Source organism: Thermobia domestica, chromosome 2 (genome assembly GCF_964235325.1).
Source record: "Thermobia domestica chromosome 2, izTheDome1.hap1.1, whole genome shotgun sequence".
Lineage (NCBI taxonomy): Eukaryota > Metazoa > Arthropoda > Insecta > Zygentoma > Lepismatidae > Thermobia > Thermobia domestica.
This window is the reverse complement of record NC_137455.1, coordinates 180,081,483-180,098,293: the sequence shown is the minus strand read 5'-3', so window position 1 is coordinate 180,098,293 and position 16,811 is coordinate 180,081,483. Positions and strand designations below refer to the sequence as shown.

General features: G+C 36.4%; 1 protein-coding gene across 1 annotated transcript in view; it reads left to right on the top strand.

Annotated features, from left to right (window-relative positions):
• LOC145677726 (uncharacterized) overlaps positions 1–16,811 on the top strand; it is a 448,147-nt gene that overhangs the window by 395,221 nt on the left and 36,115 nt on the right. The window lies entirely within an intron of this gene.

Below are 16,811 nucleotides of genomic sequence, written 5' to 3'. Positions count from 1 at the left end.
GGTTCACAAGTGCAGGTACGATTGCCATTTGGTGCACTATTTTTGCTGGCTAAGAATCATGAGGCTTTTGAAGCTACTTGAATCAATAAGTAGCCAATTCTAGTCTAGAACCCAAAAGGAGGGCGGTCAAGGTGAGCAGACGTCCCGTTTTAGCCGGGACAGTCCCTTTTTTCTAACTGTTGTCCCGTTTTTTTTCTGATTCTCGAACGGGACGCCTAAATGTCCCGTTTTTAAGTAAAAATGACCTAGGTGTCCCGTAATTATTATTCAAAATATAAATCGTCAATGCAAATTCTACTCTCTTCCGTACCAGCACTCATTGGGAAGGTTCAGCCGTGTCTAGAACTTCTGAATTTTCAAATGGGAATTGAGTGTTCGTGGTTCAAGTGGAAGTTGAGTGGGAATTCTGAGCGTTCAACTAGTTAAAAGAATTGTTGGGTAGAACTTGCAATCGGGAACCATTATTTGTTGTGTGGTACACGTAAAATTAGAAACGGTGCGTTATTACTCTTACTTGTGTATTTTGTAAATTGAGAACACTGCTGAGTCCCAAAATGCAATCTGGAAGTCAGATACCCCCCCCCCGTAGCCGATTCGTATACGTCCCGTTTTCGCAAGTGAAAATTCTGGTCACCTTGAGGGCGATGGACGGCGATCATATTACCACTTAGTCTTTCCTGGGTCGTAATGCTACAGAGTCTTCTTTTAAGTAACAACAATAGCTGTGTCTACTTCTATTAGCTTAATATAACGTAATCTAACTTAAGATAGGTTATTATCAAGACTTACCCCTGCAGAACTTTGAAATATCAGTTATTACATCGTAACTGGTTGCCACTGGATTTTTAGCTTTTAGAAAAATGTATCAATACGATTGGAATCATCTTTCGATCACCTGCAAAAGAAATAGCTCTCAATAGAAGAATCAATTCAAACTCATTCACCTTCTCTTCTGCATAATTTGTTTCAACCTCTTTTCTGCTTACTGATCTCTGCCAGAAATTAAAAGTAACATCTAAAAGCTCACAAGACCTGTAAAGTAGGGAATGTAATCCCGGGATCCCACCCGTTTTCATAGTCCCGAAATCTACTAGAAAATCATATGCAAGATTATTGCATTCACCCATTACAAATAGGCCTATATTTCTACTGCTATAACTGCTATCTTTTTAATAACAATTACCGGTATCATATCGATCACTTTCCCTTGATACTGTATGCATATATATTATTCAAGCTGATCAACCAACTGCTGATTAGGAAATTTACAATAATCCTGTTTCATAAGTAGATGTTTAAATTTCGGGATTTCTCTTTTCTTCCGTTCTGAAAGGCCGGAAATTCAAAGTCTCTTGTCCTATATAAATTCTTAATTATTTCCGTTATTCGTTACGTATTTCAAAAATATTTCACGTCAGTATTCATACGTAAATATTTAGTGTTCGTTGCAACCTTATTCCCTGTCTTACTTTCTTCAATGATCCTTTTTAAAAAACTTATTTCCATTTCTTTCCAAAACTAGATATTTAACTACGTTGGTATTATTACTTATGTGTACCAAAAGAGGACAAAATATATACGTTATCTTTGCTGGCTGAGTACACTGTAGCCATGACACAACAATAGTCTAGACTGACTTTCTGATTAGTGATGGGTAAATTCCCGGGAAGATATTTTTCGGGAATATTCCCTGGAAAAATTCCCGGGAATATTCCGAAAAATGGGAATATTCCTGAATTTATGTACAAACAAAGAAAAGTGAATTCTGTTACTATATTACGATTTCAAAGGTAAATTCGTTTCTTATCACCGTATATTATTAGTGTTATATCCAGAGGATTCTTCAAAATGTATGTTCTGAACGGTATTATGTTTTTTATTAATATTTTATTATATTTAGGGAGTACGCATAAATGTATATTTACTTACAATATGTTGTATGCAAGTAAATATGTAAAAAAAAATGGTATAGTAAGTCCACATATTTTTAAGCGCTAAACAGTTTAAATTAAATGTAAGTGGATTTTCTAAACTTGACTCTACTATTGATATTATAAACATATTAAATTTTTAAACGTTATATACAAATTAGGTTGGGTAACTGTCAGAAGACACATATCTCATCAAATCTTAGAAGACACATTTGTGCATACATATTTATGTTCACAATATTTGCAAGATACTGACCCAGTTTTATAATTTTGTACGTAACATTGTTACACATGACTTTTCTTCCTATTTCTCGAAATTTCATGCGTTAATTCACATGTAAGAGAAGTCTGAGAAACTCTTCAGAAATCCGAATCAGAGAGAGGAGACACACCGACATCTATTACTAAAGGTGTTTCTGAATGTATTAACAGTACTTCGTCTCTATTTCTACATAATTTCTACATTACTTTACAAACTGGCTCCTTCTCATCATTTGTATATTAGTACTTTGCTACTTTCTAGTGCAAATGGAAATGGACATTGAAATATCATATTATTAGTTATATAAAGTACTATCAAAGAATTTTATCTTTTTATCTCCAAATTATTTAAAACCTAGAAGTAAATAGTAATAAATGAAAATAAAGTAATTAAACACATGGTTCTTATAATTTGGAAGATAAAATAAAGAAATGAAAATAAATTCCTTCCCGGGAATTTATATGCCAGGGAAAAAACCCGGGAATATTCCCATTTTTTATTTTCCTTCCCAGCGGGAATATTCCCACTACCCATCACTATTTCTGATATCGTTATTGTCGAACAGCCCGTCCGTCACGGAACGGTGTGGCAAGCGCAGGTCAGTTTAATTGAAAGGTTCATTATGTTTGCACCAGGGTTGCCAACTTTTCTTAAGAAAAGATCGGGGCGGGACAATCGATGTTTTTAGGCCCCCTCCCCGAGACGACTACACGTAGAGCGAGTCGTTAAAAACAATGTAAATAATTGGCTGAATAATACGAACCTGAATGAATGCTGCACCTTATTTATTTTTTTTTTTATTATTTTCCCACCTCATCACTAGGTATAAGCAATATATGCAACAAATTCAAACCAAACAACTGTAATTATTTAATATAAATAAAGTTTAGGGAGAAAATTATATACAATTGATTCCATACATAAAACTGTGCGTGTAAAAAAAATAAGTTCCTTTGTCAAAAAAAAAAAGGCCCAGTAAAATATTAATTAACTTTGAAAATCGATAAATCGGGACAATATGTGTCCCGGCAAGTGTTCAGTCGGGACGCGGGATAAATAAGTCAAAAATCGGTACAGTCCCGACAGAATCGAGACGGTTGGCAACCCTGGTTTGCACCCAAACGAAAAGCTCTCTTGCTTGGAATGATTGAACATTGATAACAATGGCATCTGGTCAGAATAACCCTGAGTACGTAGAATATAGGAAACATTATGCAGAGTTATCGCCGTGGCAGTGCTTTCTGCGGGAGAAACAACACCAGTTGGCAAAATGTAAGAAGTGTAGTTCGATCATTAAAACAACTGGTGGATCAACGAAAGGCCTACATACTCGCTTGAAGTCCAAACATATTTCTTTGCTCAAAACAAAAGGAACGGAAGAAGAAAGCAACAGTGCGAATAGAGCAGAGGGAATATTCATCCCAAGTACCAATCAGCAACCAACAAAGAAAAGTAAAATAAAACATTACTTCATAGCACACACGAAAGAAGCCTATTAGCTACTTTGGTAAGAATGACTGCGCGTGATGGTTTGTCTTTCAGTGTATTCTGTACATCACTGGGTCTTCGGCTCGCTCTCGTCAATATGAAATTTCGCGAAGAATAACCTACAAAACCGAACACTATGCAAAAGTTAGTCATAACCTACGCCAAAAAAGTTCGTGCAAGTGTGATTCGCCAGATTAAAGAAAAAGCTGCCCGGGGAGATAAATTTTCTTTGACCTTTGATGGATGGACTTCAATGCGTAATCGGGCATTACATGAATATTAACGTGCATTCTGAAGGAAAGCAGATGTGGAACTTTTTTGGGCTTGTTCGTATGGTGGGTTCACAGCCTTGAGAAAAGCGTGTAGCTTTGCTAAGCAAAAAACTTGAAGAACTTAACAGAGATATTGTATGAATCACGACTGACGGGACAAGTGTGATGGTTAAAGTTGGCAAAATAATTAGCACGGAGCATAATACATCTTGGAGTGATGGATGTGTTGTATTCCTCCAAAACAGCAACATTTGAGTCAACAGAAGCAGAAGAAGATACTTCCAATCCCCTACCTGGAACTTCAGATGCAGATATTGAGCCTCAAACAGATGATGAAATTGAAAGTGATGACACTGATACTGCAAATGAAAACGGTTTATTTTTACGGACAACGGCCTAGACCCCCAGTTTTTTGGGTGACAAAAATGATTTAAGCTATTATTTATATATTTTTGAAAGTTTTATATATTTATATATTTTTGAAAGTAAACACATGATATAGCCATCATAGTTTGGGTCCCGGCTGGCCCCCCAGTTTTTACCTTCTAGATCTGCCACTGATGGGCGATGAATGTGAGGAAAAGCAACTTAAACCTGCTTCATTGTGTGAACTGAATTGGGCGATTCAACAGAGCACTTCTTCCATTCCAACAGCAAACGTACATCATGAGCCTACTGAGACGGAAAATGTCTCTTTTTGAGACTAGTGGATCACAAAGTAAACTTCTGGAGATTGCGTATCACAGCTTACTGACTGTCCGGTGTCCATCCTTCAAGCGTGGAATCAGAAATAGCGCTCTCTGCAGCTGGTTTATTTTGTACAGAACTCTCTTCTCGTTTAAATGATAAAACAATGGATTGTCTCTGTTACCTGAGAAAATTTCACAAAAATACAGGTGTTTAAGCAAAAGGTTGTAGCGATGGTGTTTGAGCGATATTCTAAACTGTAAGAACTGTTCATTTATTGCTTTTTTTCCTAACTGAAAGCATTTTCTTTTTATTGCTCTAAAACTGTTGGCTTTGCTACACTTAGTCTTACAAGAATAAAATCATTTCGAAATTATTTATGTTGGTACGTATGTTTGTCACGGCATGTAGGCATGTGTATTTTCATTGTAGGCATGTTTTTGTTAATTCCAACAAAAATGTAAGAAAATTTCTATTTTTAAATTTTAATAAGGTTGCTCGTACATTTAAGTTCATTCTTCTTACTGAAGATCTTCTTTCTCCGTTCTAATTATTTTTCATTGGACGTGTAAAACCATTTTTCATCTATCTATGCGTCACGTACAAACCCTGTTTTGTAAGTACGCTGCGGTAAAAGCGAAAGAAGAGCCAGAAAAATAAATTATATTTAGCTTGAAAGATCGGGATCCCATCCCAGGATTGGAGTACCTAGTCCCGAAATCCCTGGATTGTAAAATCCATTCGGTATTCTATTCCCTTCTGTAAATTTCTATTTTGTTATTAATTCTCGTTATATGTGTACTAACAAAGAATGGAGTAGTTCTTTTTCTGCTATAATTGGTTTTATCATGAACACGTTACACATTATGTCCAATGTAAAATCGCCACACTTTCAACATTTTTTTTGGGGGGGGTGTAAGATAAAAAGTAAATTTTCGATTAATTCCGAAAATAGTGCATACAACATACCCGGTAAGCTTTTCGAATTCAATATTGAAATATACTCAGGACCTCCTAGATGAAAGGCGTCTGTTTTAAATTCTTCGAGTCTATCACTGGACATGTGTGGACATGAAAAAACTATTCTTCTTCTGTGTAGTCTACTTGCGTTATTTTTGCTTATGTTCTTTTCTTTTAAGGATATTGGTAATTGTGCGTGAATTATATTTCAATGGAGGAAACAAATTAAATTATCATGTTCAGGTTTTGATTCACGTATCTTCAAACGAAAAGAGTTTCAAGAAATATAAGTATAAACAAATGATCATGGAAGTAATTAGATTGCCTTTCGAAGAAATACTAATTAATTATTTAGCGAGAACACTTTAATATTCTTCAAGCCTTCTGGAAAGAAATATGGTGTTAATACATTAGGTACCAATGGTTGTCAAGTTCGTATTCTAAGTATTATTCTATACATCATTTTATAATGTATATATCCCTTATACAGTAGAGCGTCGATTATCCGAAGTAATTGGGGGACATGGGTGTTCGGAAAACTGGTTTGTTCGGATAATCGAACTGTACATGTTTATTTGTCATGCGCGGAGTGGCACGCCTCAACTCTAAGCTGGCGCAGCTGTTGCAGTGAACAGCTTTGATACTGCCGCTACTTCTACAGCCAGTGCCAAACCGACAGAAGTGTGCTGATTGTTGAAACACAGCGACTGGCGGCTTGGCCGGTCAGCAGCGCCTTATGAAGGGCACATTAGAAGCAATGTTCCGCCAGCGGTGGCTCAATGCGGCGACTACTGTGGGAAACTTGGTTTGGGAGTGAGGGGGATGATGGACGGTAGGGTGGGAGAGTAACAGGTGCGAGCGAGTACACAGTTCGGTTAAGCGGTCGTTCGGTTGACCGACGTTCGAATAATCGACGCTCTACTGTATATATATATATATATATATATATATATATATATATATATATATATATATATATATATATATAATACTGTATATATATATATATATATATATATGTATAATATCCCTTTCAAGGAAAGATAAAAGGAGTCGAGGATGCAATTGTTAAAATAAGATGGCCATATCTTGAAACTCCGTAAGACCCCTATCGAAAGACCATATAATTTAGCAGTGTTGAATCAAATGAAGTCAGAGTTAAAAGATAAATGTTTTGAAATATGGAAAGGAAAGCAAAGTCAAGGGAAAGGTATTCAGTACTTTCACAATGACCGTATCTCTAATTATTTCCTTTTTGACAATGAGGTTCTTCCGGATAACAAGTTTATAGACGCATGGCGTTAGGGTAGCTCTGGCTAGAGCTCAGTCAAATCTAAATGTTGAATGTAGGTTTTGCAAGGAACCGATTGAGTCTATGGCCCATGTTTTGGGAAAATGTATTCAACATGCTAATCGCCGCATATTTAGACATAATCAAGTGGTTAGCATCCTGAAGAAGCATTTTCAGATTAAGGGGTTTAGAACTGGCAAAGATTTAGAATTCGACACCGGTAAGGGTAAACCTACCGTAGTCGGATCAAGACTTCACTTAGGAACTAATATATGCCTTATGTAAATATCCAAGTTTCAGAATCCTGTGGTACTTCCGCAACATTTTTTATAGAGGTAGTTGGTGAGGACTTCAAATTATATGCCCGTTGCGTGAGTACCTTAGGATTCTGAAACATGGATTTTTGGATAAGTGAAGTCTCAATATTTTCCTCATGCTCTGCCACATTTGTATCTTCAAGACTTCATCAGAGGATGTTGCAACTTCTGATACAAAATGCCTATAATTTCTATAGCACACCAAAAGTTTCGATTTTGCAATACTGTCATGGGTAACATCAATGTTTTCTGGATCAGTATTATTGAAGGTGCACTGCAGCGAAGTTAATTAAAAAATCTGCTACGCAAATTCTCAGAGTAGCATTAGAAGTTGCACGGTTCCTCACAATTGACACATATCCAGCTGGATTTTTGGGGTGATATCCTTCTAGTAGAAGTACCCAATAAAAGCTCGGTAATGCGCACCACAAAACCGGTTAGGTTGCGATGAGCTATCCGCTCTGTTCGACTCGGCTCAGATGAACCACCCTCTCGATTCGGCTTGGTTGAGATCCGCCACATCTCGGTAGACGTGATATATAAGCGGTCTTTCTCAGCTCGGCTCTGTGGTGAACAAGCCGCGAATCGACCAATTTAAAACAATTGCACAATTAGAGTCGGCACGTTTCATTCAACGTATTCAAATGGACCGAGTTTCGTCGCTAGAGGTTAGACGGTTGTCGCTTTTATGGAAGTGATTATATGTCCGGCTTAGTGAGTCTTCCTGTATCTGATCTCTCCTTAAAGAAATCTTTGGTTCGGCTGTGAAGAGGATTGTTACAAAACAAAGTTCTTGTAAATTTAGGTGTAAATTTCCTACTCGATAAATTTCTTATATAGCTATCTTGAAGAATTAATGGATGTACGCAGTGTTCAGCAGCTTTTATCAATTAAGGTGAGTGGGGCCATGGTTTTTATTGGACATTTGAAAAACAAACACTTAAAAAGAACGATTTTTTTTATTATTGAAACTAACAGTTCACAGGTTATGTTTACAACACCATGTTTTGCATCCGTACAGCACCGCAGGATTTTCATTGGAGAAAAGATATTTAAGTGACAATTAGCTCACATTTTCTTTGCTGTTTATGCACTTCGCTGTTCTGTTGGAGATATCAGTAAGAGTGTTTAATGAGCATAAATCTGGGCAACAACGATACGCTGATGTTCTCTCATGATTCACAGCGTAAGCGTGAAGATTCATGAATTATCGGAAATGAATTTTCTAAAAGGTAGTCCAAACTTTTGAATATATATAGGGTAATTTTGAATAGGTCTAATATAGGCACATTATAAGCAAAATGATGATATAGAAATATAATTTGACAGAAACGTGAAATATCTTGTCTAGAGTTAATCTGTTGGTTAAGTTACTTTTAAAATGTATCGCGTTACTTTGTCATCAACTTTTCCTTATATACAGTATGTCACAAGTTATACTAGGTGATAGTTGTTACTTATATAACTCATAGTCGGTTCGGAAGTAGCGCGCTATTTGTAGCGAAGCTACAATAGCTAGCTACAAATTTTGTAGCTCTAGATGTAGTGGCGCTACAAGTCTAAACCTGTAGCTTGTAGCTGTAGCTGAGCTACATATTTTTATAATGTGTAGCGAATTTTGCACTAAATCTACAAATAAACCTTTTCCAGGACGCAAAAATATTTTGTAACCCCAACATTTTCTCACAATTTTTAGTAATTTTTTATATGATGATAGGGAGAAAATATGATTGTTTTCTGATTTCTGTCTCCAATTATTTTGCAACAATATTACAAGAAAACTTTCTGAAATAAATTGCGTACTGATGATCGGTCAAAAAGATAGTAATGACTCTTAAAATAGACCTACATGCCATTCTAGCAGCGAATGCATATACATTTTTTGGGGGAAGGGGATATATATATATATATATATATATATATATATATATATATATATATATATATATATATATATATATATATATATATATATATATACTTTAAAAAGAACAGACAAAATGCATACTTTATTGTGAAATGCAAATTGACAGACAAAGTTTTTATGTAATATTTTAACCAAACTTTTAAGTACAGTTACGCATGTAGATGCCATGACAGATATTATAATGCATGATGCCAAGTAAACTGTATTTGTGACAAGAGCTTAAGTAGCGAACACGTTTCTGGAAAACTAGCTAATAGTTGTAGCGAGCTGCAATTTTTATCATGTAGCTGTAGAGCAGCTACTTTTGAAAAGTAACTTTCTGATCACTGCTCATACTAAAATAATGTTGGCAAATGGTGAATATACTGTATACTTGCCTTCTACGTGAGCCTCTTGGATCTACTCTAAGCGATCTTGCATTCCTCGATTTCAACAAACGATAGAAGGAAATTTATCACCTTTCTCAGTTGGTTTTCTGTATGCTCAGAAAGCTGTTAAAGTTAAGGATATGATTTAAAGTACTCGGGTCATAACCAAAGAAGGGGCATGAAAACCATGGCCCTACTCACCTGAACCGATGAAAACTACTAAACACTGGTTAAATGGATTAATTCTTTACGATAGCTATGCAAAAACCTTATCGAGTTGGAAATAGTGGTGTCAACCGGCTCGGCTCGAGCCTTGAGCACTGGCACAGCTTGAACTCCGGTTCGGTTCAACTGAGCCAACAGCTCGAGTCGGGATGATTGGAATGAGCCATTGGCTCGGTTCGGCTCGGCTCAGGTGAGCCATTGGCTAAAAACCGGGTTCGTTGAGATGAGCTACCGACTCGGTTCGGCTCGGCTCAGGTGAGTCATTGGCTAAAACCGGGTCGGTTGAGATGAGCTACCGGCTCTGTTCGGCTCGGATCAGCTAGGTTCAGGTGAGCCATTGGCTCGAGCCGGCACGGTTGGATGAGCTGTTGGCTCGGCTCAGTTCGGCTCGGTGGTGACTGAGCCGGGAGCCGAGCTGCTCTAGCCGTTGAAAACACTACTACTTGGAACCTGAAACACACCGATTTGAAAGCAGTAGAGAAAACACCTCATCTCCACTCGCAAAATACTCATGAGAGATTGTTCGGGGTAAGATGACCAATGTTTCATGAAACTGAGGGCATTCTTGTGAGATGGACTCTAGCAAACGGTAATACTATTGAGAGCTATTAAGACGTTTAAGTAAAAATGTGAGATCGTCGTGAAAACCTATCTAAAATGGTTCTGATACACCAAGATATCAACATACAACCCATAGGTGTAACCAGCGCCGTGACTTAGATTTTTTCTGGGGGAGGACAAGCATTAAGACGCGTATTAGGGCCCACTCTTTCCATTTTTCTCTTACTGTTTATGGACCCCCGGAGCCTGTGGGCAATCCCGCACGGCAAGTTCTGCGGTTCCATTAGTGGCGTCCCTGAGCCCGTTTTATTCATGATAAATTAATTAAGGGGAGAACATTGACAAATCTCAAAGCCATACTAATACATATTATTTCTAGGGCACCTAATAGTAGACATTTTTTACTGAAATGGGTCCCAGACTAATTTTTGTTTTATTTAACTTTTGTGTGCTATTTTGTTTATATAATGTAGTGAATCTGTTTGATGCTTCATTTATAATTTCATCTTCGTATCGTATATGGAGTAAAAAAAATTTGTCTTAACATGGGCCCCCATCGAAAGGCGGGGAGCTTCTCTGGAAGGGGCAGTTGCCCGATGCCCCCCACAAGTTACAGCCCTGGGTGTAACAACAAACTGGGAGAAAATAAAATGTCTCACCAAATTTAGTACCCTAAAACCTTTTTTCTATTTCCTACTTAATAATAATAATAATAATAATAATAATAATAATAATAATAATAATAATAATAATAATAATAATAATTGATTTTGAGTTTAGGGTCCCTTTCAGCAGCGATAAGCGAGACTACAAATATATGAGAAATAAACCTACAGCTTAACGTAGGCCCCGAACCACATGAACTCCCGCCGGGAATCGAACCTGCGTCTCCCACACCAAAGACGCGTATAACAATAATATATTTTATTTTGTGTTTAGCGCCCCTTTCAGCAGCGAGGCTATATGAGAAGTGAACCTAAAGCTTAACGTAAGCCCACATGAGCTTCCGCCGGGAATCAATCCGGGTCTCCCACGCTAAAGAAGCGTATAATAATAATAATAATAATAATAATAATAATAATAATAATAATAATAATAATAATAATAATAATAATAATAATAATAATATGAACTGCGTTCTGGTAGTGATGGAGGAGGTATTAGGGCTGATAGTGATCGTCTGGACACTAGAACTCCGGATTTATTTTGAGATTTACGAAAATCTTACGGATCGATGCAAGAAGTAATTTGCACTAAGATGGAATCACAATGGGATATATAGAAAAGGTTTTACACCTGTACACCTTCTAATTTTTGGATAAATTAGAAAGTTGTCCATCACCCCCGTGTAATACATATACTACAAAAGTGTACAGCAAAAATAAATGAAAAATTACAAAATGAAAAAAGTAAGAGCATTGAGTGGGACTCGAACCAGGTTCAAAAACACTAAATCCGCACAGAAAGCAAGAACTTAGCTCACATGGCTATCGTAACAACTATGAAGTTCCATTCCTATTTCATGAATACAGAACGAATTCCTTAACAACTCCCCCCTCCCTTTTTTAACGAATATTGTGGTCGAAAAGCGTGTGTGCTTTACTCTCAACCAAGTTTTCTGCATTTACCAAGTACTATGATGTTCTAAATGTATCATTACCTTAAGTTATAAAAGGACAACTGAGTATTTCAAACAGCAAACTGTGAGCTGTGTTGGGAAGTCTCGTTATTTTTTTTTTCACTTTCCCTACCATTACGTCGACTGTGATGTTGCCAAACCTACAATTTTAAGGGACTTAGAAAAATTCGGGCATCCAATTACATTTTAAAGAAGTGTACTTTCTTTTTTTCTCTCTCCATTTTCAAATACGCAGGAAATGAAAACAGTAAGTGAGGAGGAAATTCCCCCCATCCCCCCCCTGCAAATCTCAGACAGAAGGAAGTATGAATTGCATTTCAAAATATTTGTAGTGGAGCTAAAAGGGAATATTCCATTAATACATATTTCGTGTTCACCTTATGTAAATATTTGTTGAATAATAATAATAATAATAATAATAATAATAATAATAATAATAATAATAATAATAATAATAATAATAGTTCTTTAAATTAAATAGATTTGGTATTTTTTTAGCTCAATAAGGAAAATAGAATTCTGAGTGTGATTTCAAATATTTTATGATACGTTAAATGTTATTTGTGTTATGTTTGTCGGGCCTACCCTACTTATGGGATTACGCTTCGCTACTGCCTGTCTGCACAATAAATCAAAATAGCAGGTAGTGGAAAGTAGGCCGTTTTTACAAACATGTGTCAAAGTCGGCCTACCGTTAAAAAGTCAGTTGTGCAAAGATGGATCCCCTTAAATTGTACCCCAATACATATATAAAAAACTTAATGTAATAAACAAGTGAAAAATAAGACTTCAGCGTGTGTTCCCATATTCCATATACCGTCTATAAACCATCACTAATTACCACAAAAAGCACATATTCCAACCTGGACTCTAAACAGTCATCATGGAACCAACCCTTACAGTCGTTACACTTGAACTATTCCTTCCCATTAACTACATTGTAATAATAACCTTCACACTTATAACAATGGTTTGTACTACGTTTCCTTGAGATTCCTTTCCCCCGATTTTCACAACTTTTTTGCTCCTGAGTACCTTCCTTTCTTAACTGTTTATTTCAGCAACATTTAATACAGCAAAGATATAATTTCCACAATGCAAAAGTACGACTTACACTAATTGGAACAATTTTGTTTCAGGTCGCTAGTGTATGCTCTTGACTAAACCATCTAATGACAGCAAATTACCTGTTTATGTCTTGTGCATTCATGAAAATGGAACACAGAGGCGAGCCTTGTAACTCTTGTACTGCATATCATTGCAAGACACATATTTATTAATCTAAATTCACTATATATTCAACTACCATAACAATATTTGTAGGGGCCGTCTTACCCTGCATGGCTTATGTACAGAAGAGGCCGTCTTACCCCAACAGACAGCGAAAACAACAAAGGATGCGCTTGTACGTTGTTGTATTCAAACCAGGAAGCAGCATTACGTGCTCGACACCTCATCTAATACTCCCATACACTTGACTTTTGTAACTACAGATTCGTTTGTTTATCTTTAGTTTTTCATTAAGCAGAGAGTTATATCAGCCATTTTGATAGTGATATTTTTATCACTTACCTTTGTATTTAGGAGTATACCGCAGGATGCTTCCTTTTCCCAACACGGCGCTTGTGTCACTCATTTTCAGAAAGCCTCATTGTGTGTTGGAACAGGAACCGTTAGCTCCAAATTTCTGCACGTGCGGTGCTGCGAAACAAAACGTTTCGGATATGCCGTCTTTAACAAATGGCCGTCTTCGAACAAATGACGCTAATAACTTCTGATTTGTACCTAGGAAGTTTGTCCTGAATAAAGCCCAGATTTTTATTGATTCGATATCATCTTTCTTAAAGCAAGATTGTAACGAGACAAAATAGGGTGCCTCGTTAAGGACTACTGATTTCTGCGTCCTAGTATCTATTTATCCCTCCCTGACAGACACCAGTTTTACGTCGGCATTTTTATTGTGTCGCAAGGGAGGTGCGTGTGCTGCAGTTAAATCTGGTTAGGGCTATATGTCGAACATAGATAGCTACTAGAAGACTTGCCTATGCCGAATGGCTCAAAACTGGAGTAACCAAATGAAGACAGTCAGTACGGTGGCTCATTGGTAGAGCGCTTACCTCAGGTGCGTGGAGTCTCTGATTTGAGCCCCGGCCAAGTAAGTTCTGGTTAACAACATCGTGTCCGTGGGTTTTCTCGGCGTACTCCCGTTTCCTCACACATTTCATTCCAGCAATTCTTCTATCATTACTCATTTCCCTAATTCAACGTCTCTCTAACAGGCATAACGTGGGACGTTATACTGAAAGAAAGCTTTGTCGGGCTCCTGAGAGAAGTTATTCAAATATGACGACTTTGGGGGAGACCCTAAGGAGCTAGCTGAGGACCAGTTCAAAATAAGATAAATATATAGAGATGTTAGATTAATTTCCCTCAAGATAACTATTTTCAAGAATGAATGGCGGGTCAATTAGGATTGCCCACGAGACGAGACAAGACGGAGCTCTCCTAATAGAAATAGATACACTTTCCGAGACATCACTTTTACGATTTCATTTCGAGACGAGACATCCCCAAGTCTTGTCCTGTAAATAAACTCAGGATCAATGATAAATCCTGATGTTAAAAGTTCTTAATTTTGTTGGGAAGTGATTTCATAGTTTCAAATCAGCAGATTTTGCTTCCTGTAACGACATCAAAGAATGTGAAACTTAGATATAATCATTTGAATAAGAAAGTCAGGTATTTATGGAAAACAGAGGTAAACTTGATTTATTAGCATAGATATTACATGAAACAGTGTTTGAGATCCGAACCTCTACTCTCTTTTTTTTTTTTTATCGAAGCCAAATACCTCTACCGAGATTGAAGTCAGGACCTCCTGTGCACAGTCAACATGAGTGTGTTTGTCACTTGGCCACGAAGGGATACACCATGGAACTTCAGTTGGTTGGTATCTCCAAATACAATAATATAATTGAAATCATGTACACATTTAACAAAAAAATGAAGCAACGAATGACTTTAAAAGCAGCAATGGAAATGGCATTCTACATTTTCCTGGGAGATTTCGATCTCTAAAGGAAACATATAATATAATATTACCTCGCTTTTATTTCTCTTGTTCTATTACTAAAAAAAGATAAAAAGAGCTTCGCCGTTGTTGCAGCCGCATTTTAACCTGAGAAAAGGATAAGCAAAAATATAATACCATACGAAGAATCAACGAGAAAGCTCCGTGATATCACCTACAGATAGAAATAAAATAAAGCCTTTTTCCTGTGGAGGCATCTCAACTCCTCGCACACCGCAAGATCACAAAACTAAACTAATTTTCTTTTCCTGATACTTTTTTTTTATTTTCATTCTCTTTGGGGAGACATATCTACTCCCCATAGTTCCAGCTACGAAACACAAATAATGATATATTGTCCTGCTATCATACATTTTCACCATTGATATTACAAAACAAAAAAAGAGGTCTACATCTATGAATGTGCTGACTCAGTATGTTTTTTAGTATCATTCAGCACCCATTTTTATTTTCTGTTCTATGTCTTTCATAAATAACAATTCACTTCTCCCTTTTGTCGTATAGTCATCTCCCTCCCTCTTCCTGTATAGTCCCGCATATTCTGCTCTTACTAATAACTTTTCATGATGATATAAAGATATCTTTTTGAAACAAACCGCATAATTCATTATACTCTTTTATCTTTTTCATGGTGTATAAAAATATATTTCGTCCAACTGGCTCAGGAATAAATTGAATATTAGTAATTGTATAACGAGAGAACACAAGACAGTCCAATGAAATATTAACTCCCAAATCATACAGGCGGTGATTTTTCCCTTTCTTTTTGTATTGTTCTTATTTATAGACCAACAATAGTAAAAATGTCATATAAATATTTCTAAAGAGAATAGGGTAAAGTATTTGCACGTATCTTAGAAAGTGTACCGGTATTTATTTTATGGACAATTGTCAGTGTATACTGATTTTGAAGTACAAATATTGTTCTTCAAATAAAACTTGTAGGTACAAATTAAAATATCCTAATTTTATATAGAGTTCCCTCATAGTTATATACTGGGAGTTAGCATATCTGTTTTGGTCCTTGACACCCAGATTCAAGTCACAGTAAGATTTCAAGTGGTTTGAATCCCACTATAAGACGTAATTCCACATTTCATATAGCTTAGGTGCTGGAACGAGAATTTTAACTCCAAATAATGCTGTCTTCATTATTTGTGCACATAAAAGGAGAATCTTCAGTAGATAAAATGGTAAAATGAGTCTAAGACTATAAAAGCATTGGATGTGATTGATTTAACCTTATTTCAATTTTTTTATTTTGCTCCAAAAACAAGTCGTTTTTGTGTAATTTTTAAGTCTCTTCCTCAGGAGATCATAGTGTCGAAAAACATCGAGTCTCAGCAAGCGTGTAGGAAAGAAACAAATAAACTACTGTGATAGCAAAAGTATGTATTATTAAAAAGTAGAAAATAAAATAAAATGTACTTTTTATAAACATTTTTCATTGAATTTTAACGAAGTAAAAAAATGTACTAATAATTAACCAGTTGAAAATGCTTCAAGAGCATTGCCAGAACGAACTTAAAAAGAATGGAGATATGGAGCGGGAAGGATAACTGTGATTGTTCCTACATCCAAAAGTAAATCTTTTTATCCCCACCTTCTGTTTCTCGTTTCCTGAGATATTGTTCCTTAAATCTCCCGAAATTCGAACTTTTTTGGCCAATATCTGGGGAACGGTAGCCAGTTGGCCAGTGGCCATCGATTACTATTTGGTACCAAAATGTTTACGATCCTCTTAGGTATTGATTAACACCAGTACCACCTGTCTATGACTTACCTTTCCGGA